Source organism: Sus scrofa, chromosome 16 (assembly GCF_054392235.1).
Source record: "Sus scrofa isolate SSC_HxYL_T2T_F1_AM1 chromosome 16, Sscrofa_HxYL_maternal_Yorkshire_Landrace_v2.0, whole genome shotgun sequence".
In the NCBI taxonomy this organism is placed as follows: Eukaryota; Metazoa; Chordata; class Mammalia; order Artiodactyla; family Suidae; genus Sus; species Sus scrofa.
Genome location: NC_139398.1, coordinates 62,745,149 through 62,772,756, shown reverse-complemented (window position 1 = coordinate 62,772,756; position 27,608 = coordinate 62,745,149). Strand labels below are relative to the sequence as shown.

The window sequence follows — 27,608 nt, the reverse complement described above, 5'->3', positions numbered from 1 at the left end:
TGACATGCTAGATTATTGGGCCTCATGTAAGACATACCATATAGCGGAGACCTAATAAGGACACTGCTATGTCCTCATAAGAAGAATTTCCCAGATGATGTGTCCTGAGACCTGAAAAGTCAAATACTAGAGGTGGCAGGCAGGTGACAAAGATGCACAGAGTGGGCTGAGTGGGCCTGTGAGTACTGGACAGCAGATGTCCTGGCTGAAGGGGGCAGATGCTACCCAACCCCGGCCTGTCCTTGTCATGCAGGGACCAGCCCAGCATAGCCAGATCATGATATTTTTCATGAGAAGCCTGAATGTGGATTTTTTTTAAATCACCCATTATTAAAATATTGACAGTTAATTACAACTTTTTTTTGAAAGAAAGAAAACGTGGGGTAAACCTAACCGAGCATATCAGGGAACGTCTTGGGGCCAGGGGTCTGTAACCTCAGATCGAACCCCTCCACCCCGGCTGAGCTCTCAGACTGCTGGGGGAGATGGAGAATTTGGATGTAATGCTGCAAGGGAACATGGTTACCGGAGCTCTGAAAAGAGGTACTGAGTTCAGCCTAAGGGCATCTTTATTCAAAGTGTCCATTGATTATTCACAAGTGTTTACTGATCCCCTACTACGAGCCAGGCTTTATGCTGAGGCTGCAGAGAAAGCAGTAAACAAGACAGAGCCCCCGCCCTCAAACAGTATGTGAGCTGGAAGTTGGGACACAGAGGCTAGAAATGGTGTTCCAGGCGGAGATACTTGCATGTGCAAAGGCCCTGAGGTACAAACAACATGTTGCAGGTTGGGGAGACACAGCAGATCAGTGCTGGGGAGCTTGCTATGTGATTGAAGAAGGGGTGTGCGCTGAGGCTGGAGAAGGAGAAACAGGTCTGATGACAGTGGTCCATACTGAACATACAGTGAAGGAGCTTGAATTTGGACCCAAGTGGCTGGAAATTCAGTTTTCCTACATCCGTGCTAGCTGTTGAAAGGGTGAATTTCATGAGCGAGGAGGGGGGAAGTCCAGAGAGGGTTCAGGGGAGACTTGGGCTATGGTCCAAGAGTGAGGTGAGGAAGGCCTGAATGGAGGCATCACGCAGGGATGGAGAGGTGGGCGTGGGTTCAAGGACTGGGCAGGAGCAAAAATCAGCAGGATGATGTTCGCTCGATGGGGACTTCGGGGAAGAAGGAGGACCGAGGGGTTTCTGGCCTGGGTTCTGGTTGGATGTGGGTGGCCGTGGCTCATGGTAACAGTGGTTACTTGAATGGCCTGCGGAGTCAGAGCCTGCCTTGGTTCAAATGCCAGCGCCTTGGAGTTCCTGTCATGACTCAGTGGTTATCGAACCCGACTAGCATCCATGAGGACTTGGGTTCGATCCCCGGCCTTGCTCAGTGGGTTAAGGATCCGGCATTGCCATGAGCTGTGGTGTAGGTCCCAGATGCAGCTCGGATCCCGCGTTGCTGTGGCTGTGATGTAGGCCGGCGGCTACAGCTTTGATTCGACCCCTAACCTGGGAACCTCCATAAGCCAAGGGTGCGGCCCCAAAAGAAAAGAAAAAAAAAAAAAGCCAGCTCCATCCCTTCTTCTGTGAATGTGCCTGGCCATGTTACTTCAACCCTCTGAGCCTCCAGTTCCCCATCTGAGGAAGGGCAACAAGCATGCTGGCTTAGTTGGTGTGAGGAGAAGATGAGATTTTAAACCATGAAAAGCACTCACTGCCTGACACCCGGACACATGGTAGGTGCTCAGGGACGGCGTGTTTTTATTCTCCCGGCTTCCACCACCAGCCCATCACGTTGGCACACACTGTGAAACCCACTGGCCCCCAGCAATAGAAGGTAGTGCAGAAAATACTAAAATGGTTTGTGAGGTACCTGAGCAGCCTGAGGGCTGACTTCCCAAAAGATGCCCTCGTCCTAATCCCTGAAACCTCTAAATGTGACCTTATTTTAAAAAGCCGTCTTACAGATGTAATTAAGTGGAGGATCTCGGGGATGAGATCGCCCGGGATTATTTGTATGGACCCGACATTCAGCAGCAGGTGAAGAGACACAGAGAAGACAGGCGAGAAGGAAGCGGTCATTGGAGGCAGAGATCAGAGTGGTGTAAACAGGAGCCAAAGAAAAGTTCCAGAACCTGGGTTTCAACCCAGGCTGGTCCCAGCCCTAAGCTTGTCCTTTTGATTTAAGCCCCTGGTTCTCAGCCCTGGCTCCACACCGGGAACCCTTGGGGAGTTTTAAATAATCCTGCACCAGGTGCCACCTCCTGAATCCAAAGCAGTTGCCTGGGGTGTGGCCCGGGCATAGGATTCCTCAAAGCTCCCCAGGAGCTTCGAAGGTGCAGCCTGAGTCGGGAACCCCTGCTTGAAATCCCTGTCACGTGGTGGTGATGTTCTGAGAACCAAGGGGCTGGTTTCAAGGCCGAGGTTCCCTGCCTTGATTTCACCTTTCACAGTCCCAGGTCGGCTTCAGGGGAAATGCACTGCCCTCTTTGAAAGCAAAACAGAACAACTGGGATCGATGGAGCGTGCCCTGTGAGCCAGAACGGAGCTGATCGTGTTCCCTGTGTGATGTAATGTCACCCTCACCACACTGGCCTCATTGTTCAGAGGAGGAAACTGAGGCCCAGAGGGTGGAGGTATTTGCCCAGGTCACAGAGCTGGTGAATGGTGGCACCAGGGTACAGACTCGGGGTCCAGTTTCCTGTCTGGCTCTGGTGACTGCTCTGCTGTGTCCTCACAAACACACACACCCCCAGCATTCTTCATTTCTGTTCTTTAAGATAGTGACGTGGGGTTTGGGGGATTTAGGGATGTGGTAGGGGGAGGGTCTGTCCTTATTCCAACCTCCAGGGGCCCAGGGCAGCGTGTGCTTGGCTGGGCTGAGAAGGGGCAGGAGGCAGATGGGACCACCATCCATCCCTGAGTCCTAGCTAGCCTCCTCGCTCAGCAGAGGCCCCCTCTGCTGCCCCCCGAGGCCCCTCCAGGTTTGGCTGCCCTGGGTGTGTTGAGGGGGCTGAGGCACCAAGCATCCCCAGACTCCTGTGACTTCACTTCCTGACTTGATTTTTAGACCCTTGTATTCAACGTGAAGGCTGTTTGTAACAGGATAACAATAATTACAAATGTAAAAAAATAAGGATTTTGCCCTTTCTTGAAAGCTTCTTGCATGTAGGTAGCAAGAAGCAGCAAGAAGTAAGAATCAGCACTGTCATTCGAGGCTCATGACATGTCACAGAGAATGGGAAAATTATCCCTATTGTCCTGATGAGCAAAACTGAGGCTCACAGCTTATATGACTTTCTTAAGAGCATCCCACAGCTGTAAACGGCAGGATTGTTATTTTCACCTTCATCGTTAAACCCTATGCCGACTCTGCTGCAAAAGAGGGATTGCTTTTTCTTGCCCCCTCAGCTAACCACCTTCCCAGCTACCCTGCCCAGTGCTGGAGAAATCACAGGTGTAGAACAGCGCTTCAGATAAACCAGGAGCTTGCAGACGCACACTTCCTCATCTTCTTCCCTGAATCATAGTTTTCCAGTTAAAGTTGGAAGCAACTTCTGGAGAAATCCAAGTCCAGTCTCTCTGCTTGACAGATGGGGAAATTGAGGCCCAGGGAGGCAAAGCGATTTGTCCAAGGTTATGCAGTCAGCTAGCTCTGCATTGGGACTAGAGCTCAGGTCTCTAGACTTGACATCTGGTTCTCTGATCAACCACAGGCCAACTCGTTTCAACAGTCATTCATTCATTCGTTCATTCATGCACTCACGTATTTATCTGTTCAGTTTGTTGAATAGTATTTTTTTTTTTTTTTGGTCTTTTTTTGTCTTTTCTAGGGCTGCACCTGTGGCATATGGAGATTCCCAGGCTAGGGGTCTAATCAGAGCCGTAGCCACCAGCCTACGCCACAGCCACAGCAACTCGGGACCTGGGCCACATCTGTGACCTACACCACAGCTCACAGCAACCCCGGATAACCCACTGAGCGAGGCCAGGGATTGAACCTGCAACCTCATGGTTCCTAGTCAGATTCGTTAACCACCAAGCCGTGAGGGGAGCCCCTTGAATAGTATTTTGGTATGTTTGTCAACATTATTTCATTTGACTCTTGAAACAACCCCATGGGGTCAAGTATAACTGACTATGGATGAGGCAACTGAGGTTTAGCGCGGTGAAGTGCGTGCCAGTCTCTCTCTGTCCCTCTGCTGGAAAGGCTGATACAAGGTTCCTGCCCTTCCTTCTCCCAGTCTGCCTGCTGTGTGCTAAGCCGGTCTCTGTCCCTTTCAGGACCGAACCTCTGGCTGCCTGTGGGTGCAGCCGCCCTCACCAGGCAGACTTGCCAGGCAGCCCACCAGGGCCTGGCTGCCCACTGGGAGCCCATTAGTCAAGTCATCGTACGGCAGGATTACACCTTTGCCATGGCAATTTCGGGCCCAGCTGCCAGGCCCGTGTGCAAATTTGTGCTGATTTGATTAGCTTGTTTAGTCATCGCTGCTGATGAGAGCGGGCTGGGGCCACCAAATGACATTCTGCTGCCTGCAACTCTGTAATCGCTTTTGGAAGGGATATTATGTTAATATCTCACACAAGAGCCTCCGATCACACAGAACGTCAGGGCGGCCAGGCCCAGGCCATATGGTGCATCTGAGGTCCTCCTTTGTAATCCTGGGTAATTGAAATCCTCTGCCTCATTCAGATGCGGAAAGCCTTCCCCGATGGGTAGCAGAGGGCCCTTTGGCAATTTACTCACCAGTCCTTATGGAAACATTACTTGGGGGATGATGGTAGGGTGGGCGGGGAGTCAAGCCAGAGGCACTTGATCCTTTTTAAGAACAAAAATCCCTGGCACCTGATTGCTTAAGAAGAAAACCAACAGCAGTAATAGTAACCACCCGTTACTGAGCTCTGTCAATGTTCCGGGTGCTGAGATGATTCCATCCAAGCGTCTTGTGGCAAACTCTCAGACAAGGGTTACCCCCATGTCAGAGATGAGGAAACTTAGGCTCAGAGAAATAACCAGCTTGCCCAAGGCTACCGGCTAGGAGTGTAGGCCCCAGGACTTCTCCCAGGTCTGGCTGATCCTACGCCCTGGCCTTAGCCAATCACAGGCAGGCTGAGAGCTGGAAGGGGTTTTGAGAATGCCATTAGCCCCCAGCAGCTACCACTTAATGCAGTGCCTTGAAACTGCAGTGCCTCCAGTGTCAGAAACCCCTGGAGTTCTCATTAAAACTCACAAATTGCTGGGCCCCATTCCCAGAGTTAGGATTCAGTAGATCTGGGGGTGGAATCTGCGAATTTACATTTCTAGCAAGTTCTCAGGGGTTGCTCCTGCTCTTGGTCCAAGGACCCCACTTTGAGAAGCACCGGTCCAGGGAACACCTACTGAAGCCTGGTACTGCCCAAGTATAAGGGGTACATATCTTCACCCCCATTTTTCTGAAGAGGAAACCGAGGCATAGACAGCTCCAATTCACTTTCCTGAAGGCTCTTAATGAGTATACAGGATTTGAAAGGAGGTGACTTCTCCAGGGCAGGAAGGTCACAGAGCCAGGACTCAGCCCGGGGCCTTTGATTTGCCATCTAAAGATGTGGCCGCGGGGAGGTGGATGTTACATTTTGCTTTTGCCTCCACCAGAAAGAACACAGAACTCTGTTGATGTGGGCTCTGGATGCGCTGTTCTGTTATGGTTCGAGGAGGCCGCTCGTTTTCTCCTGCCGGCCTTGCTGTGGGCCACAGTGGGTTCTGGATGTGTGCACATGTCCTTTCTGAGCGCTGGCTCGGGTCCTACTTTGAAGCTGACTTGTGCTTGCACAGAAGGAACCCCCCTGCTGGGATAGCAGCCTGAGCAGCCAAAACCTGGGGCAAATCAGGAGCTGGGAGGCTCAGGGCAGAGTGTACATGTCTCCTGTTCCACTGTCCAGGGTGTTTGTTGCATGCTCCACAGGGAACCTGGTGACAGTAAATTACAGGCTCCTCCTTCCTTCCTTGGTGGTCAAGTCTACCCAGGCTGGCCAGCCAGGTAATCCTAGATCAACCTCCCCTCCCTGCTGTCCACATTCCTGCAGGGGAAGGTACAGGAAAAATTTAATCATGTAGTATCACCCTAGGCTGGCTGCAGCACCCCCATCATATATAAGATGCAGTGTTCCCATCATTCCCATTTTATAGATGCACAAACTGAGGTTTGGAAAAGCTCCTGCCAAATGTCACCCAGCTGCGAAGTGCGACTGAGTGAGGATTGGAAGTGAGGCAGGCCAGGAGTTCCCTAGTGGCCTATCAGTTAAGGATTCAGTGTTGTCACTGCTGTGGCCTGGGTTTGATCCCTGACCTGAGACCTTCTGTGTGAGGCAGACCAACCCCATACCCAGGCCTCTGTCCGTGCCCTGGACTACCTCCCTCCTCCCTATCCCCTTCCTTAAATGCTGGTAAACATTTGTTGGTTTCCTGGAGAAGAAGTACTGTTTTCGGTGTTCGCAAGCCTTTTTGTCAGAGGAAACTAACTTTCTTTGTTTCTTTATCTTTCTTTCTTTCTCTCATTCTTTCTAGCTCAGAGTGCCTTTTGAGAATCAGATGCTGGGGAACCCAGTTGTTTTGATTTGTGCCCTTCACTCCAAAGCACCAGCCTTCCAGCCTAGGCAGCTGGGTGCATGTGACATGCTTGCTGGGCTGGACCCGTGGAGGGAGAAGGAAGGGGTCCGTTCTGTTTATCAATGCTGCGTCCTGATATATGTGGCTGATGCTTGATATATGTGTTTGTTTGTTGGTGGCAAACGTTTTGTATCTTATAGCTCAAAGTACCCTCCAGGGTCACCCTCTGGCAGGGGCCTCAGATCCCATCAGAGGCTGGGAGGCCTTGAGAAAGTCACTTTTTCTCTCTGAGCCACAGGGCTCCTCCTCTGAGGCCTCCCTCCTCCATCTCACCCAGATTTCTGCCAGTTCAGTAGGCATGAAAGGTTTCTGTGATAGTGGACCATGCTGGAAAGGTGAGCTGCTGTTTTGGCCACTTTGGCGAGAATAAGAATTTGGACTAAAACAGGGAGAATTCACAGCACTTAGAAAGGAACCATATAAATCTACCCTGTCCAAAGTGGGAGCCACTTGGCAGATGTGGCTATTTAATTAAACTGGTCTTTTTTTTTTTTTTTTTTTTTTTTTTTTCTGCTTTTTAGGGCCGTACCCATGACATATGGAGGTTCCCAGGCTAGGGGTCAAACCGGAGCTGCAGCTGCCGGCCTATGCCACAGCCACAGCAACACAGGATCTGAGCCATGCCTGCAACCTACACCGTAGCTCACGGCAGCAGGGGATCCTTAACCCACTGAGTGGGGCCAGGGATGGAATCCACGTCCTCATGGATACTCGTTGGATTCCTTTCTGCTGAGCCACAACAGGAACTCCTAAACTGATTAAATTAAATACAGTGACACATGGAGTTTCTCTGGTGTGGCAGCCTCATTTCATAGCCACGTGTGGCCAGTGGCTACCGTGTTGGACAGGGCAGGGAGCGGATATGTCCACTGTGGCAGAGTCCAGCTGGACGGCGCAGAGGTTGCACTGCATCCAGGCATTTATTGCTTTCATACCCTCGCACGACTAATGACACTTAGCACTTCGAAGTCCTCTTGTGCCTACTTTTAGGGGGAAGAGAGTTCTTTTGTGGCACAGCAGGATCTGGCGTTGTTACTGCAACAGCTTGGGTCACTGCTGTGAGGTGGGTTCAGTCCCTGGCCCAGGAACTTCCACATGTCACAGGTGCAGCCAAAATAATAATAATAATAATAAAGTAACATTTTTAAAAGGAGGAAGAGGGAAACATGCATTTGGGATCACCTACTGCATGATTTAATCACCTCCTCCTCAAAAACAAAACCAAAAACAGATAACCTGAAGGTCCCGAAGAGTTAGATGAAATCAGTTAAGTGTCCTCCCTCCCATCTTAACTCTATAAAATTTTTCAACACCCAGGGCAGCCTGGACTTAAGCTCAGCCTGAGCTGGGTTGACAGGGTCCTGCATTAGTAACATTCAGATAAATGAGGCTTTTACTCTGTTTCCAGGACTGATGCTCCTGGCTTCCAGATAGAATCAAGATCCCAGGGCGCTCTCTCCCCTGGAGCACAGCCCTGGCGGGGTCGTCCCTCCACTGTCCCTCATAGGCTCTGCAGGCAGAGGCTGACTTGCAGACCTGCTGACTTTGGGCTGTGACTTCCAGTCTCCCTGGGAACGCCGCTGGTGTCCTCTGGAGCCCCCTTCGCCATCCTATTCTCAATGATGGCTGCCGCATCGGCAGGTCTTGCAGAGACTCAAATTCTACCTCTGCAACTTCTTAGCTGTGGGATGTGAGCATGGCACTTGAACTTACTGAGCCTCAGTTGCCTCTTCTGGAAAGTGGGAGTCATGCCACCTCGCTCGCAGTGTGGTGATCAGGTCACATGTGATAGTGCAGTGCTTCTCAGCCTTTTCTAGCCTGTGTCCTCTTTTGTGCAATACAAAAATCTCTGCCTTCTTCTTCAAAGGTCCCTCCTCTCTGTGGCCAAATGATAAACAGTTCATGCGCCTCCACCAGCCAAGAACACTTTGTCCAGCTTTTTCACAATGTGTATTTTGGGGGTTTTTTGTTTTTTATTTTATTTTATTTTTTTGCTTTTTAGGGCTGCACCCACAGTGTATGGAGGTTCCCAGGCTAAGGGTCTAATCAGAGCTGTAGCTGCCAGCCTACACCACAGCCACAGCAACTCGGGATCTGAGCAGCGTCTGCAACCTACATCACAGCTCACGGCAACACTGGATCCTTAACACACTTGAGCAAGGCTGGGGATCAAACCTGCATCCTCATGGATCCTAGTTGGGTTCACTAACCACTGAGCCACAACAGGAATGCCAACACAGTTTGTATTTTGGAATAAAAGAACCCCCCCAATATAAGATCGTATTATTATTCTGGCTGTATAGTTATACACACTCTCCTCTCCCTGCCTCTCCCCGTCTTGGTACTGGTACATCTCCCAAAAGAACGAACCCCTTTCCCCGACTCCTATAGCAGACATAACAGGTGGGTAGTGCCTGGCGATGAGCTGCTCATACAGGCACTCACTAAATAGTGGTTCCCTCCCAGCCCTGCAGAGAGATATGCGGCTATGTATGAAATCTGGATATGTAACCTGGACCCATCAACCAGATTACAGTGTCAAGCAGCGTCTCTGCAGATGCCCAAGTGTAGCTAAAGCACCCTCTTATACTCTTTCATAGTCGTCCTCACTTTTTTAAAAATAGATTTTTATTTTTCAGAGCAGTGTCAGGTTGACAGAAAAATTGCACAGAAAACACTGAGCAGTCCCATGTACCCGCTTCTCCCAGCTTGCATTAGGCTGGTGCCCTTTTTACAATCACTGAATCAATACTGGGGCATTATTATTAACTCAAGTCCATAGTTTCCATTAGGGTTTGCTCTGTGTTATACAGTTCTGTGGGTTTTAGCAAATGTGCTGTGCCTCTATCCACCAAGACTGGGTTAGACAGAAGAGTCCCCCCCTGAAAACACCCAAGCTCCACCCATTCATCCCGCCCCCTTTCCTCTGAACTCAGCTTTCTTTACTTTTTCTTCAGTGCAGTGTGTAATGATAAAATTGTGGGCTTGCTAGATTCAAGTCTACCTCCCCCATTGGGCTTTAAGAAGCTTCTAGAAAGCAGCCACGGCACAAGACTTGTTCAACACCATGCTTCAGCACCATACAGGGCATAAATTGGTCCCTTGAAACTGCTTTGTTGAATGAATGAATGAATAGGTGGATGGATGGATGAGCAGCGAGGTGGAGGGAACACAGGAGGCTCGAGGGAGGGCTCTCCAGGAACTGGCTGGAGGGAGGTGGTGTCAGGGTGGAAGCGCCTCCCAAATCGACTTTGCCTATCCCAGCCACCTCCCTGCTAGGAAAATGAAATGGCAAAGACAATTGTTCCCCAGCAAAGCAGCTGTGCCACGTGGCAGTTTTCCTGGCGGTTGGTACAACCCGTGCTTGCCCTATTGGGATGGCAAGGTGATGCCACGGGAGCCCGGCCCCGCATGGCTCCGAGGGGTGCAGTCCAGCACTGCCTTCATCATTGTGACTTTTGGAGTCACCTCCAGATTTTTTGACCCAGTAAATGATTAAGCAGTGAAATAAAGATGGGCTCATTAAGGAAACACTCTTCCCTGTGTATCTGCCCCAGTTACTCCTCAATTTAATCTGTTCATGAGCCAATTTCCAGGACAAACACACACTGTCTTTTTTTTTTATCACCAGATCCTTAACCTTGAAGTCATTCATTGCCCAGGGCTTTTCCTGGTGCCTTCTCTCCACTTCCTGTCTCCTCTGTGGCCCAAGGAGGGGATCTGTTCCCCATACCCACCCTGTGGCTGTGAGGGGCCAGCAGGTCCCGGAGGGTAGGCTCTAGGAGAAAGGGTGGGCACCTGCGGGCGCCTTTTGCGGCAGGGCGGGCGGGGCCCCTGAAAGCACCCTTTCTTCTCTGTCACAAGCGAGCTCCAGGATGTAAGCAGATTAAGTTTCCTTGGCCAACAGGTCGGCTTTGTTCTGCTCTCCAGATCTGCGTCCACTGGACTCCCTGAATTGCTTCTGGAACATCCTCTGACCTGGTTTCACTGGGGACACGTCAGACCTTTGTGGAGATCCAAAGGGGTGGCCAGAGCGCAGGGCTGGGTGAGGGTTGGGTGGGTCCCACGGGGAAGATGGGTAGAGAGGAGCCCGGGCAGCTCATGCTGGACTTTCTCATGTCAACTCGTCTGTCCCCTGCCTGTCTCTCTGCTTCCACTCCCCGTGCCCTGAGTAAATTCCCCCAAGAGTGAGCACACAGGTTCCCCTGGGTTTCCTCTGTGGGGCCAGGGGGGTGAATGGCACCCTGGGCTGCAGTGCTTATGATCAGCAGGCTGGGAGCACACCCCCCCACCAAGGCTCTGCGACCCCCCAGAGCCCTGGATAATGTCCACACTTGTGCTGGTCCCAGGGTCCTCTGTGGGTAAAGTGTGTGAAAGGTTTTTGTTGGAAACAAATGCCAGGAGGGAACTTCTTGTCCCTGAATGCCAAATAGAAAGCTATTAAAAGGGGAATTCTTTACAGTCTAGTTGAATCCTGGGTAAAGCCTTGCTCAAGGAAAAGCTGCCCAAGCCTCAATGAATGTCCAGAGGGGACACAGGAACCCCCAAGTCTTCCTCCATTCCTTGGCACAAACGGCCATGGTGGCCCACTGTCCTGCTCAGAATCACTCACCCTCCCTTGGGCCCCAGAGGGTGTGTCTCTGCTGTCCCCCTCCTGGGCAGAGGGGCAGCCTTTATGGCTGTGGACTGGGGCCTGTGATCCTCCCTGTACCAGCGCCACTACCCAGCCTCCCCTCTCCCCCACCCCACACTGCCCTCAGCCTCTTTGCTGGGCAGCCAGCATCCTTCCCTGGTGCTTGGTTTGTTTGTTCAGGTTTTGTGTTTTTAATAGGAATTGGTGGATGTGGTAGAAGGTGAGGTGACAGCTGCCTGCAGCCCCATTCCTGCCCCCTTCACAGTAAAGAGAACAAAGGCTGCATAGTCCCAGATGGAAAGGTGAGGATGGAGAGGTTGCTGAGAGTGTTCCCCTCCCTGGACCCAGTGGTCCATCTGCTTCCTACCTGTCTTTTCTGGATGTATTGTTGTGGTCCACGAAGCCCTCCTTTTTGCTTATTTTCATTCATTCGAATCCTGGGGTTTTTGGCAAGTTAAAGGATGCTGGTGGATTGGAGCAGGTGAGGGGTTGGCACTCTCTGTCTTGTGAGAGATGAGCTAGCAGAGTGGTAGGAAGCGCAGGGGCCAGGCTGCCTGGGTTGGAAGCCGGATTTCACCACTTATTCGCACGTGGGCCACTTATTCATCTCTGGCCGGAGCCTTGACCTTCTGTGCTTTGGTTGCTGATCTGTAAAATGGGAATAATGCAGTACCCACTTCATGCTGTCGATTATGAAGCTTGAGTTTATGTGCACGTAAGGTGGCTTGAACAGTGCCTGGTGTGCAGTCAGCTCAGCTGCTATTATTACCACCTCCCTCGGGCCTGAGAGTTTGTGAACAGAGCCTTGCTAGGCTCAAGTGCTGAAGAAAATGGAACAAACCCAGAGGTTGAGAATGACACTCTCTTGTGACCTAATTGGTAGCCAGCAGAGGATTGCTGGTCTTGCTGACAGATGAGGGGCATGTGGGGCACCTGATATGTCCTGGGAAATGTCCAGGGCCTGGCCTGGGCCTGCCTGCCCAGGGCTGCCTCATCCCGGGCTCTCTGCACGCCAGCACCAAGGCCCATGTGGGAGCTGGTGGGCCCTGCTCAGGACAGAGGCGTGGAGTGGGCATGGCCCCACAACCAGCAGTTTCCCCCCAAGGTTTCCTAGAGAAACTTATGCAGTTGCTTAGGAGCTGTGCACACAAACGCCTGCAACAGCACTATTTGGGATGGCAAACAGCTGGATACCAACCACAAGCCCACTGACAGGACAATGGGTAGACGAGTTGAGTTGTATATGCACAATGGAATACGCCATATACTTGCCATATACTTGTGAGAGCCAGAAAACTACAGCCAGATACTGGGAAAAAATATCTGCAAATGAAATGACTGATAAGGGGTTAATATCCAACATATATAAACAGTTCGTACAAGTCAACATCAAACAAAAAACCCCATTAAAAATGGTCAAAAGAGCTGAATAGGCATTTTTCCAAAGAGGAAATGCTGCTGGGCATCAGGCACATGAGAAAATTCAATATCACTAAACATCAGAGAAATGCAAATCAAAACCACAGTGAGATATCACCTCACACCTGTCAGAATGGCTATCATGAAAAAAGCACAAGTAACAAATGATGGCAAGGATGTGGAGAAAAGGGAACCCTTCTACACTCTTGGTGAGAATATAAATTGGTGCAGCCACTGTGAAAAACATTATTCTCAAAAAAGTAAAAATAGAACTACCATATGACCCAGCAGTTCTACTCCTGGATATATATCTGAAGAAAACAAAAACATGAATTTGAGAAAAGGCACCCCAGTGTTCACTGCAGTGTTATTTACAGTTGCCAAGACATAGAAGCAACTTAAATGTCCATCAACAGATGAATGGAAATGGATAAAGAAGATGTGTATATATATATATATATTGGAATATTACTCAGCTATATAACAAAATAAAATTTTGGAGTTCCCATCATGGCTCAGCAATAACAAACCCAACTAATATCCTTGAGGATTTGAGTTTGATTCCCTGGCTGCTCTCAGTGAATTAAGGATTTGGCGTTGCCGTGAGCTGTGGTGTAGGCTGCAGTCACAGCTCGGATTCCGTGTTGCTATGGCTGTGGCGTACACTGGCAGATGCAGCTCTAATTTGACCTCTGGCCTAGGAACTTCCACGTGCTGCAGGTGTGGCCCTAGACAGCAAAAAGAAAAGAAAAGAAAATAGAATTTTGCCAATTTGCAGTGACATGGTTGGGCTTAGAGGGTGTCATGGAAGTGAAATAAGTCAGACAGAAAAACAAATTCTGTACGATATCACTTCTATGTGAAATCTAAAAAACACAGCAAACTATTGAATATAACAAAAAAGAAGCAGACTCACAGATACGGAGAACAAATTAGTGGGGCGAGGGAAGGGGGAGGGGCAATATAGGAGGAGGGGAGTAAGAGGTACAAACTGCAAACTATTAGGTATCAAATAAGCTACACGGATATATTGTACAACACGGGGAATATAAGCAATATTTTATAACTATAAATTGATAACCTTTAAAAATTGTGAATCACTATATTGTATACCTGTATATCAACTATACGTCAATTTAAAAAAAACTACACCCACATGCATCAACATGGGTAAATCAGAGACACAGGATACTGAACTTAAAAATGCAAGTGGCAGGGAGTTCAATTTGTTCCTCAGCAAGTCAAGAACCTGACATAGTTTTGTGAGGATGCGTGTTCTATCCCTGGCTCAGTCAGTAAGTTAAGAATCTGGCATTACTGCAGGCTGTGGTGTAGGTTACAGATTCAGCTTGGCTCTCGTAGCTGCAGCTCTGACTGGGCCCCAGGGAACTTCCATGCCATGGGTGCATCCTTAAAGAGAAAAAAAAAAAAAAAATTCAAGAGGCAGAAGGATCTAAGATGCATTTTTTTCTTTTTGGCCACACCATGACATGTGGAAGTTCCCAGGCCATGGATCGAACTCTCGCCACTGGAGTGACAGTGCCAGATCCTTAACTTGCTGTGCCACAAGGGAACTCCTAAGATGCATTTTTAATAAAGCTTGAAAACAAGAAAATAAGCACTGTGCAATTTAGAGGCACATTTGTATTTAGTAAACACATGAAGCAAAGCAAGAGGAAGAGACCAAAATGAAACACCAGACGGTGGTCATCTCATGGTGGGTTTGGACGTGAAGCGACTAGTGGGGCCGTCGAGGTGGATCCACCTCAGCTTGGACGGCTTGGGAGACCGACTGCCAGGGCTTGTGCTGGAGGCGGGGTCATGGCTGTTTGTTTTATTATCATGCTTTATAGCTTCAAAAAAACCACATGTAGTCATTGGTCTGAGGTACATCATGGTAAAATCTTTCAGAAAGGGATTTGGCTTGACTTTGCTGTTAGATGTATTTCTCCCCACCTTCTATTTTATTTCCTTCTTTCTTCCCTTCCTCTTTCCTCTTTCCCTCTTTCTTTCCTCCTTCCATCCCTCCCACTCCCCACCTCAGGTTTCAATGAGCAAGGATAATTTTGCTCGTAAAAAAACAGATTACAAAACAATTGTCAGAGCAGTTTTCGGTCCCGCTCTCATTGCCTGGATGCCCCCACAGCTCCCTCCTGCCTCCGTCTTCACTCCCTCCACTGCATCCTCTGCTCAGCCCCAGAGGGATCTTTGAAACCACTCATGGCAAGGGGCCATTTTCCTGCTTCAGACTCACTAGTACTTCCTGAAAGCCCGAGGCCATCAAGCCCATTGTCCCCTTTAGCCGGCTTGATCCCCCGACCTTTGTAACCAGAGGTAGAGTTCCTGGACCTGCCCCCCTGCCTCTGGGCCTTTTCTCGAGCTGTACCAGAGAGAACAAATCAGCTCTGAGAAGTTCTGTTGAGGTCTCAGCATTCAGCAGCCAAAAGAGACCAGGTTTGGGCTCCATTCTCTGCAGAGCTCGTTTTAGTTAACACCTCCTCCGGGAAGCCTTCTCTGATGCCTACGCTTTGTTCTCACAGCCCCTCTGCTAACCCCTATCAAAGCACCCTGAACTTCCCATAGTGCTACTATATTCTCTGTCTCTGTGTCTCCTCCGCCAGACTCCAGCATCCTGAAGGCAAGAACCAGGTCTCAGTTTTCTTTGTTTCCGTCATGACTGCACAAGCTCGGGCACCATGGCACTCAAAGATCAGCTCCATGAGGATGGGGATTTTGTCAGTTGTGTTTATCCGTGAATTCCAAGTGCCCAGACTTGTAGACACACCATAAGCGTTTATTAGATGAATGGATGGATGGATGGATGGATGCTGCACTGTACTGAGTGGAATTCTATTACCTAGTAACTGTGTGAGCTTGGGTCAGACACTTAACCTCGCTGTGCTGCCCCTTTCTTCTTCTCTAAATGGGGCTATTAATAGTATTATTCTTGAAGGATCTCCACAGGGATTGGTGAAAAGACACATGTGAAAGTCCCTAACAAATGTCAGGCGCATAACCCAAGCTGGTTGCATATGAATTTAAATCTGACCCCAAAGGCCAGGGACAAATTCCCAGTGGGTCTTAAGGTTGTCCGTTGGAGTCAGAGCCTCTCTTTCCTCCCTGTGTGGTCCATGGGAAAAGCCATCGTGTATCTGTGCTCCTTCTCCTCGGCTAGGAGCCGGTGACCTCTGGGGGTCACCTCTGACCCCCGGGTCAGTGCATCTATTGTGCAAGGGCTGTTGATGGCAGGGCAGCTCCATCGAGTCCCCAGAGCTCAGCTGGTCTGTGCAACCACGGTCATGGTCCCCATTCCCCAAATGGCTCTTTCTTTAAATAGAGGCAAACTCTTCAGCAGTCTCCTAACTCAGCCAGCTGTCTTGACCACTCTCTCAGGTCACTGTGGGTCCAGAAATTCTAGAAAGGAGGCAATATGGATGTGGAATCATGCAGACCTGGACTCCAGGGCTGCCTCTCCCCATTTCTGTCTGTCTGACACTGGCCAAGTAAAAACTGCCTATCTCTGAGCCTCAGTCTCCACATCCGTGAAACGGGGAAACCAAACCAAACCAAACCTATCCAGTGGGGCTGTTGTGAGAAGCAGAGACAATGCATATGATTTTCCTGGTAAAGTGGCACTCATTAAAGAGTTACATGAATATCAAATATATAATATCATATAGAAGCGTTAGATATGTTAGTTATATAATCACGAAGATGGTGATGGTGGCTGCATTTCAATGAAGTACTTTATGTAGACTGAGTGTCAGGGAGAAGAAAGCAGCAGCGTGCACGTGTGCTTGTGCATATGTGCGTGTGTCTGTGTATTTATATATAGACATATGTGGTATATAAATATACACTTTGCATTATGTAAGAGAGAGTGACATCAGAGGGAAAAGGCATATATATTATTGGGCATGTTTGTATAAATGAGTGAACAAAGAAGCACTTAGAATGCCAGCTTAGTGGTATACTCCTGGCTAAAGACAGGCCAGTGGCTTACTGTTGCTAATACACAAAGAGAGGGCTCCTGCACTTGGCCTTCCAGTTCTGCAGCACCCGCTCATCTGTACCGCACTTCCGCATGGTCTTACTGCTGCCATACCAGGCTTTTCCTGTCCCTCACACCGGGACCAATCCCCCTGTTACAGAACTTTAAAGCATTGCTGATTTCTCCTTCAAAAGTACTTGTCACAGTTGATATTTTACACTTATTTGTAATTATCTGTTTACGTGTCTTCTGCACTAGACTGCACTGTTAGCTGCAGTAAAGACAGAGGTCCCATCTGATTTTGCTTTCCATTTTATCCTTAGTACCCTCTGGAGTGTATGGTACAGTGAAGATCCTTGATTGGACATTTGGATGGACAGATGGTCAGATGGATAGTTGCATAGATAGGTGGATAGATGCATGGTACGATGGACGGTTGGCTGGCTGGATGTCGGATGGATGGATGGTCAGATGGATAAATGGATGGTTGGATGGATGGATGGATGGATGGATGGATGGATGAATAACCAGACTTGCCCTTGAGGAGCTTACTGTCCATTTGGAGTCATAAGATCTAGACCCATAAAATGGTCAGTAGTAACTCAAGGCATTCTGTGGTATAGTGTCTTTAATGAAAAGATCTGTTCCTGTGAGGGGAGTAAAGATCAAGGGCGTTGGGCCTGCAGGCAAGTGGGGAGGAGGCCCACGATCATCTCCTTGAGGTCAGAGATTTTCCATTTGTATGAAACAGGAGACATTCTCAAAAGAGCCAAGGACAGCCTCTTCCAATTGCGAACACCTTTTCTGTGTCTTGGCTGAAATTCAGTACTGCACTGTTTCAATTCCTCAAGTGTTCATTAGCCATTCCTCCTGCCGGGCCCTATGCCAAGTCCTGAGGGTCAAACAAACCAGAAGGTCCTTATCTGAGAGCCTCAGAGTCTGGGAGACAGATTTACAAACACAGCACAACCACAGAGACCACAGCAGAGGGATGTGAGCACAGAAGAGCAAGATAATCTAACCACTTTGGTGGGACAAAGCATTGGAGAGGAGGTAGTGTTTAAGCTGATTCCTAAAGGATGGATGAGAGGTTGTTCTGATGGAGGAAGAAGCACAGGCAAAGCAGAAGACCAAGTGAAAGCTTATGGCTTCCTGGCCTGCATGCCCACTGCTTACGGGGAAAGTGAGAGATGAGGCTGGGAAGTTTGGTGACCCTACTTGGTCTAGGCTGCTAAGCCTTGGGCTACTTGGTCTAGACCCTACTAGGCCCTAGGCTTTGTGCTGGAGGTGATGGGGAGCTCTTCTTGGCATTTAAGCCAAGGGGAGACCTGGTCACACATGAGGCAGGGTAAAAAGGGGGCAGAAGGGGAAGAGGCAGAGGCAGGGAGGCTGGTTGGGAGGCCAGAGCAAATTTGAAAGTGGCACAGATCTAGGTAGAGGCTCCAAATAGACAGGACATTTAATTTCTTCATCTCTAAAATGGAGGGAAGGTGGAGCAACCCATAAGAGTAAGGAGGTGATTGTCTTTCCTACTGCAAGAAATTTAAGAAATCTGACACCCCACCCACCGCCCTACCTCCAGGTAAAGCGTGCACTTGGCAATGCTATCTCTCCTTGGATCCTCTTGGCCCCCAGATGCAGAAAGGAAGGGCAAGCCCATCCAAACCATAGGGAGCAGAGCACAGGACTGGGCTTATATAGGGAGGAGGGGAGGAGAGGCACTTAATGAGCAGGCAAGGGGGTTAGGAGATGGGGGAGGATGAGAAGGTGGGAACCATAGCTCTTGGTAAGATCCAAATGAAGAGGAAAATTGGGAAATCTAGAAAAAGGACCCAACTGTGACCACAGCAGGATTTTCTATTTCCAAATTGATGTGAGGAGGAAAATTTCATTTGCTGCAAACTTGGGAGCAATGACTCAGGATTATACAACAGAAGGTAATATGGTACAGGTGGCTTAGAACATGTTTATAGCTCTATTTCCTAAAAAGAGACACTCTAGGGCCAGAGTCATAAATGCATGAGTACAGGACAGGACAGGTCACATAAACAAGCCCCATGCTCAAAACACAGAGGTCAGAGTTCCCATTGTGGCTCGGTGGGTTAAGGACCCAACATTGTCTCTGTGAAGATGCAGGTTCAATCCCTGGCCTGGCTCAGTGGGTTGAGAATCCAGTGTTGCCGTAAGCTGTGGCATAGGTCACAGTTGTGGCATAGATCCAGTGTTGCTGTGGCTGTGGCATAGACTACAACTGCAGCTGCAACTCTAATTCGACCCCTGGCCTGGGAACTTCCATATGCCACAGGTATGGCCGTAAAAAGAAAAAAAAACAAAACACAGTAGGTCAAGCATGATGGTACACTGTGCAACACCAGGCTGTAGTAACCAGGAGGCAATAGGGAAGGGTGGAGACTGTGACAAACTAGAAAGCACAGAGTCATCCAGAGGAAGCTGTACCAGGTCAGCTCCAACTGCTTGCTGCCATGAAGGAATACAGGTCCAGAGTGGCCATGTCTTCTGATTTTTTGAGTATCAAATTCAGAAAATTCAGTTTTTAGGAGTTCCCGTCGTGGCGCAGTGGTTAACGAATCCGACTAGGAACCATGAGGTTGCGGGTTCGATCCCTGCCCTTGCTCAGTGGGTTAACGATCCGGCGTTGCCGTGAGCTGTGGTGTAGGTTGCAGACGCAGCTCGGATCCTGCATTGCTGTGGCTCTGGTGTAGGCCGGTGGCCACGGCTCCAATTAGACCCCTAGCCTGGAAACCTCCATATGCCGCGGGATCGGCCCAAGAAATAGCAAAAAAGACAAAAAAAAAAAAAAAAAAAAGACAAAAAAAAAAGAAAATTCAGTTTTTATATGAAACCTCCTGATTTGTAAATTTTAACAACTACTTCAGCTGTTTTTCTAATCATCATGCTGCCTATCCTATTCAAACAGGCAGACACACTCAGCCCATGGGACCCCTGGGTGCCCCTCTGCTCAAGGCCAACCTTGCAGTCAGCTGAAAACACATTGTTTAGATCCTGCTGCCTCTGCTAGTGTCCTCAGCTCTCCCAGAGGAGGTCTGGAGGGAGAACTGGACTAGAGGAGTCGGGCTGTGGCATTTACTCCCCAATTCTATGTCTCATGGGATTCCTAGACCAGGCCCTTCAATCTCCGCAGGCCTCAGTTTACCCCACCTATATAGTGGCAGGAAAATCTCTAAGGGCTCTTCCACCAAAATTCTCTTCTTCTTTCTCACCATCCTTAAATCATTCTACCTTCCATTAAGTAAGGTCCTACTCTGCCCCCGGCCTTGTGTAACCTCACCCAAGGTCACACACCAAGACCTCACACAAGCCCAGAATTGTGTGACTCCAAAGACCATTGGATTAAACACTCCATTTTATCATCTCTAGGAAAAGCAAATTGTTAAAACAATTCAGATGATACTCAGGAAAAAGGAAATATGTTTAGTTGCTTTTCATGTGGATATACAACTTTTAGAAGACCCAAAAAGTGATTTGGGGTAGCTCATGGGCCAGTACAGATTTTTAAGGATTCCCTCCAACCTTGCAAAACGCAGGTGACTAGAAAACATCACCAGAGAGCAGAGGAACAACCACCACCAAGTGTACTGGGGTCCTCAGCTCGGCGGCTAACCTAGACTCCCCTAAGGCTTCACGTAGGCCTGGGCACACGCAGGTGTGAGTTTGCACGAAGGGCAGAGGGAGCCCCTGGGAAAGAACTGCCTGCAAGGAAAGAGGGGTTGTGGGGTGGGCGGGCCAAGACCATGGCCCCTGCCAGGGGCAGAGGTGACTTTTCAAGCAGCTCAGGCTGGTCCCTTTATTCCATGTGGGGACCAAGACAGAAACCAGAAGTCCTGTTCAATTAAAGGGTTCTCCCCTCCCAGTGGCTTTTTCTTCAGTTATTTCAGATGTCACCACTTTCTCCTCCAGTTGTTGAAGTCTAAACCTGGATGACCCTGGACTTCATCTTTTCTCTCAAGCCCCAAATTCAAGCCATCGCCAAGTTGTGTGACCCTCCCTGAAACGTCGCAAGAATCCATCAGTTCCCCTCTTTCTGCTCGTGACTCCACAGCCTCCCAGCCCGTCTCCATGGTCACTCTCGCTCCTTCTCCATCTGTTCCTGACACTGCAGCTGGAGAGAAAAAAATAAAATAAAATAAATTTTTTAAAGGCTACACCTGCGGCATATGGCAGTTCCCAGGCTAGGGATTGAATTGGAGCCATAGCTGCCGGCCTGTGCCACAGCCACACCAATGGCAGATCCAAACCACATCTGCGACCTACCCCGCAGCTTATGGCAACTCCAGATCCTTAACCCACTGAGTGAGGCCAGGGATCAAACCCACAGCTTCATGAACACTATGTTGGGTTCTTAACCAACTGAGCCACAATGGGAACTCTGAGAAATTTCTGTAAAATGCAAATCTTGCCTGGTCACTCCTCTGACCTGAAACATGATGGTGGTTCCCCAGGGCACTGTTAATAAAACCCACACTTCTCTCCATGACCTACAAACCCCTCCATCCTCTGGCCCTGACTGCATCCTCTACCTTAATCATCAAATAAGTCAGAGACAGGCTTAAATGTTGGCTTCTTTTTAAGTGAGCTATGCAATGAAGTAGCAACTATTTTCGCCTTTTAAAGACAATTAGAAAGCCTAGGCCAAGCTTATTTTGAATGTAGTGTTCATCTCTCCCTTGCTTTTCTTTATATTTTTAGGACCTCTTTATGGATTCCTAGACAATGTGTAGTTGGGCTGCGTGGGGACTTTGTATAAATGGAATAGGACTGAATGTGTTCTGTGACTTGCTTATTTCACTCACTTTAGGGCTTGGGAGTCCCCAAGCCCATGCAAGTGGCGGTGAATTGGTCTTCACTGCTGGACTGTGTTCTTTTGGAGGAATATCGCTGTCCACACGTTCTCCTCTCTGTGACATCTGAAATGTTCCCATATTTGCAATTGTGCACAGTATTACTGAGCACACATGTGTGTCTCCCAGCCCACGCGTGCAAGAGTTTCTGGAGGGTACACAGCTAGTGGTGCAGTTGCGGCTCCCCAGGCGTGTGTGTGTTCACTTGACCTGGGTCATGCCAAGCTGCTTCCAGAAGGATCCTCCTGTGAGGACTCTCCCACTAGCAACAGAGAGCGTGTGCTCATTGCTTCACATCTAATGGTATCTCCTTGTGGCTTAGCGTGCGAGAAGGATCGGGGTGTCGTATGGCACCCTCAATTCCTGCCTGAGCCCTCCCAGACCTCAGCTGGACCTCTCCTCTGAGCCTCCAGGGTAGGGTTTGGGCTGGCGGCAGTCTTGAAGAAGTCCTGAAATGATGGAGCCTGCTCTTCTAGAACATGTTTGAGACCCCGCAGCCAGTCTGGCCAGGGGAAAATAAGACCATTGTGTTCCTCTGCCCAAAACCTTCCAAAGGCGCCCTCCTCTTCTGCATTAAAGTTCAAAGTCCTTCCTTTGCCTGCGTAGCACCGTCTCCTGCACTGACCTCCTTCTGTGTCTGAACACCTCAAGCGTGGCGCTCAGGGATTTGCCCTCGTGGGTCCTTTGCAGGAACACTCTTGCCTGGGTCCCCCTGGCTCCTGGCTCCCTCAGTCCCTTTGGATCTGTGCCCAGGGACCTTCTCTGATCACCCTGTCTAGAAGACAGGCTACCACCATCACTCTCTGGTCCCCGCCCTGCTCTGTTTTTCATGTACACATGACCTCACAAGGGCTTTATACAGTGTTCATCTGTTTGTTGTCTGCTTCTCCCCCAGGGACATGAGTTCCAGGAGGCAGGAATGCATCCTGTTTCCTGTTGTATGTGCTGTGCCTAGAGCAACACCTGCTTGGGAAGTATATGTTGAATGAATCAATGAATGAATGATACTCTAAAAGCTCAACCTTGGAGACTGGTTCAGTACTGAGTTCTTGTCTTTCTTTCTTTTTTTTTTTTTTTGTGTGTTTTCTAGGGCCGCACCCACAGCATATGGAGGTTCCCAGGCTAGGGATCTAATCGGAGCTGTAGCTGCCAGCCTCCGCCAGAGCCACAGCAACGCTGGATCTGAGCCGCATCTGCGACCTACACCACAGCTCAGGGCAACACCGGATCCTTAACGCACTGAGCGAGGCCAGGGGTCGAACCTGCAACCTCATGGTTCCTAGTCAGATTCATTAACCACTGAGTTACGACGGGAACTCCTGAGTTCTTTTCATTTAACAGTGTTCCTTGCTAAATTCTTCTGCAAAAATGAACACAGTACGGTTCGCTCATTGCCATAAGTGAACACGCGCCATACTCATATCCATCTGTGTATTCACAGCCACACACAAAGTAATTGCTCCAGATTTCATCCCACTTTTCTTGCCCAGCATCTGATGGTAGCAGTCTTCAAGTTCGAACACACAGAACAGGGCTTTTGAGTTGTTTTGTTTTGTTTTGTTTTTTTGTTTTTTGTTTGGTTTTTTTTTGTCTTTTTGTTGTTGTTGTTGTTGCTATTTCTTGGGCCGCTCCCGCGGCATATGGAGGTTCCCTGGCTAGGGGTCGAATCAGAGCTGTAGCCACCGGCCTACGCCAGAGCCACAGCAACGCGGGATCCGAGCCGCGTCTGCAACCTACACCACAGCTCACGGCAACACCGGATCATTAACCCACTGAGCAAGGGCAGGGACCGAACCCGCAACCTCATGGTTCCTAGTCGGATTCGTCAACCACTGCGCCACGACAGGAACTCCTTGAGTTGCTTTTTTACAAAAAAAATGGGATCCCATTATTGACATTATTCTGTATCTGTACCTCATTTTACAATATTCTAGACATCAGTCCAGGTTATTGGTGATATGGCTAATTCCTTTTTAAAAATGCGTTATTATTCCATTGGGTGGGCGATGCATAATTTACCCAACCAGTCCCCATTGCTGGACATGCAAAGTTTGTTTCGAGATCTTTGCTATTACAAATAGCATTGCAATAAACACGATACATATAAATCTTGTAAACTGGTATTTGTTATGCTGGACAGACTCCCATGTAAGGGATTATTTGGTCTGAAAAGATGAATATTTTGTATTTTAATAGATGTGACAAGGTTACCTTCCAAGAAGTCATGTGTCCTGCCCCCTTTGCTTTCCCAAGTGGCTTTCTTCGCTCCTGGATTCCCCAGTCTCAGCTCCCAACCCTCACGGAGCCCAAGGTCACCCAGAAGCGGGGGTGCATCCTGAACTTCTTCACCAAAAGCCTGGTTTCCAGGCACATAAGTGCTCCTGGCCAATGTTCTTGTTTGGAGAAAGTGATTCCTACCCCACTCCTCACTCCCCACTCCCCAGCAGGTGTCTTCCCCACTTGCCCCAGCAGCTGCTCAACTCGGCCTGGTCAGATGAGGTACTTTCGGGCACAAAGGCAGAGAAAAGGCAGGGGCAGGGGGAGAGAGAGGAGGGAAGTGGCTGTTGGAACAAGGGCGTGTTCTCATTCCGCTCTGGGTCCCCTTTCCATTCTGACTGTCTTATAGCTTACAGCTTACGTCATCCTAACAATGATGACGACAATACTCCCAACAAAAATAAGAATGACTGTCAACCATTACAGCAGTGGTTCTCAGCAGGGGGAGGTCCCCCGCCCCGCCCGGGGCATTTGGCAGCGTCTAGAAATATTTTTTGTTGTCACAACTTGGAAGGAGGGTGCTATTGGAATCTGGTGGTTGCTGCTACACACCCTCCAACCACACGTCCACAACAAAGAATTATCTGTCCCCAGATGTCTTTAGCAGCAGGCTGAGAAATCCTGGTTTACAGTGTGCGAACTGTGCTGAGAGCCCTGCGAAGTGCTATATACACACCATCCAACCTCGTTCTCACACCGCAGTCTTTGAGTTATAGGCCCATCATCACATTCAGTTTACAGATGAGAAAACCAAGGCTCAGAGAAGTGAAGGGAGCTTGCTCAAGGCCCCCAGCCTTGGGGAGGCGGGGGAAGCATTGGAACTCTGGTTTGCTTGACTCCACTACTCCAGGTAGTTTCTGGTCCTCTCTTTTCCCCCTCTCCTTGTGACACCTGGCTCAAGTCCAGCTCCAGGGCCTCCTCTGTGAGCTGGGAAGCTGGCAGCAGAGGGGACACATGGGCAGCAGATCCTGTTATGTCTGATGTGACAGTGGCAAGCCAAAGGTGTGGCTGTTCTGTACCACAGCTGGGAGTATACATTTGCATCTTCTGTGCTCGAGCGTGTGCTTGCAGGCGTGTGGGTGTGGGTGTGTGGCTGGGTGTGGGTGGGTGTTCGCCAACACGTGTGCTGATTTGTATGCATCATGGTGGATCTATGGATGAGCGGATAAGTGTGTGAGTGTGCTGTGTGTCTTTGTGTGGGGGTGTCTTCTTTGTTTACGTGGTGCCTTTTTTCTCTCTTTGCCCATGTTGACAGGTCTGTGGGCTCGCTTACCTCTGCCTGTGTTAGTGCTGTGTCCGTATGTGTGTGTATATGGAGGTGACTTCGGGCATCGCTGTTGTAGCTGTGTATGTATGAGATGAGTCTGTAGACGTGAGTGCACGCGCGAAGGTGTGTTGGTGTGTTTTTATGTACACAGATGTTTGTGGATGGTGTCTATAGAGAGCCCTTTGTAGTATACAGTGTGTCTGCCCATAAATGTGTACCTGTGACGATGTACGCCGTGTGTCTGTGTGCACATAGATGGTGGTGATTGTGCACAGTGATTACTCTGTGTGTGTGCGTGTGTGTGAGAGAGAGAGAGAGGGAGAGAGGGAGGGAGGGAGGGAGAGAGACCCAGGATATTGCCAACACAAATGAAGCTGCAAACTCTGCTCTTCATGTGTCCCTTGCAGCCTTCAAGGGTCTCAGCATCTGACCTCTCCTTAGGTCAGAAGAGATAACAGAGGGAGGGGAGTGAGACCCAGGCTCACCCTGAACCCTCTGCTGGCATCGTGGTGCCAGATGTCAGGAACAGAGGTCCTCCAGCTTTGCCCTGCCAGCCAGTCACTAAGCCTAAATATTTCCTGAGACCCGAGGCCGTGTTTGCTTAAAGCTGTGAGGTCACTGCACACGGGCATGCTCTGGTTTGAGTGCTTTCCATTCTGTGGGCTGAGGAGAGTGGGTGCTGGGGGAGCAGGTGACCTAGGGGTGCCGTCTCCCTGCACGGAATGCGCTGGCTTAATCCAGTTTTGCTTCACCTCCAGAAGTTTAACTTTGGCAATGCATTCACTGCCTTGCTCATTTAAAACAACGTGCCCTAAACGTTGATGTTTTTGCCAAATCTGTACTCCTCCTAGAACTGTTATTTACTTAGCATTTTAAAAAGTTGGTCTGCTCCTAAAAATGTAAATCATATATTTAAGCTTTATTCAAAGCAGTTGTAACTTATGGAATCAAAGATTCGATTGCTATTGATTGATGTATATATTTTAAATTTTTATTTAATGCATATTAAAATAAAAGGCACGGATTCCTGTACCCCTTCGCATCATCTTGTTTGCCCCAGGTTGGGATGAGAAAGCTCTGGAAGTCCCCTCTTGCCTTCCTTCAGCTTCAAAGGGAAAAGTCCGTGTCAGGAGATCCAATTTCCATAGGACCTGTTCCTAAAGACACGTTTTGCATAAAACCAGGCAGGCCTGTTGTACCTGCCTTCAGATACTGGGAGAGCAGTTTCCACATCCCTGGATGGAAAATGCTTTGTCTCCTCAGCCAGGGCTGGGCCCCCCGGGAGCCTGGGGATGCAGTGCTGGTGGGCGCTCTGAGGGGCTTCCGAGGGAGCCCTCTGCCCCCTCTCCTTGGTCAGCATCCTCCCCTGGGGACCCAGTGGCTCAGTGGTGTCATTGCCTTGGTGATCCTGAGCAGTGTTGCAGGCACAGTACTCCTCCCTTTGCAGGTGGAGAGGAAAGAAGGGGACGGCTGGGGAGGGGAGGGAGGAGGGGAGAGGAGGAGGGACAGATGCCCAGACAGATGGGCCCGGCCGCCAGCTCTCCCCACCTAATGAATTTCCTTCCCCGGCCCTCAGGCAGGTCAGTGAATGAGACCAGCGCCAGCATCTGGGATGATTCCAGCACGAGGCTAATAAACCAGGCCTAGAATGAATCCTGCTTCCCTGGAGATGGAGGGAGGCAGGCCAGGCACAGGGAAAGCTGGGGGGTGGGGGTGCAGAGCCCTGCAGCAGCCAGCCTTTTGGCGACACTGGACAGAGCCCCCTTCTGACAAGAGTTGGTGGCCTCAGAGGCACTGGCAGTGCAGGGTTGTGTCCCCAGAGCCAACTGATGGGTAGGTTGTGGGGGGAGGGGGAGTTCTCCCAGTGGCCTGCCTTCCTAACCTCTGGGCCTCAGGACAGGACCCCCTTCTCCACTGTCACTTCATTTATTCCTTCGAATGAATCCCCAGTTATCCAAGAAGGCATCATTCTTCTTCAGGGAAGCCTTCCTGGACCCCAAGGGGCCCTGTCCACAGGCCCCCCAAAGGGTCCCTGAACTTCTGCCCTCAGCCTCCCCCACACACAGGCGGGAGGAATGCAAGCTCATGGGGGCAGGGCTGGGGGGAACCTCTAGCCCTGGGCCAGTGCAGTACCTAGCAGGTAGCAGGTATGGAATATTCATTCAGTATCAGCTGAGTGAAAGAAAGAAGGAGGGGCAGAGTTCCCGTCATGGCACAACAGAAACAACCATGAGGAACAAACCATGACTAGGTTGCAGGTTCGATCCATGGCTTCACTCAGTGGGTTAAGGATCTGGCATTGCCGTGCACTGTGGTGTAGGTCGCAGACGCAGCTCGAATCTGACATTGCTGTGGCTCTGGCATGGGCCAGCAGCTACAGCTCCGATTAGACCCCTAGCCTGGGAACCTCTATATGCCATGGGTGCGGCCCTCAAAAGACAAAAGACAAAAAAAAAAAAAAAAAAAGAAAGGAGGGGGAAGCTGGAGGTAGCAGGGGTTGTTACTTC

General features: G+C 49.6%; 1 long non-coding RNA gene across 50 annotated transcripts in view; it reads left to right on the top strand.

The window, feature by feature from the left end:
• LOC102164818 (uncharacterized) overlaps positions 1–27,608 on the top strand; it is a 481,497-nt gene that overhangs the window by 320,455 nt on the left and 133,434 nt on the right. The gene's annotated exons all lie outside the window — the stretch shown is intronic.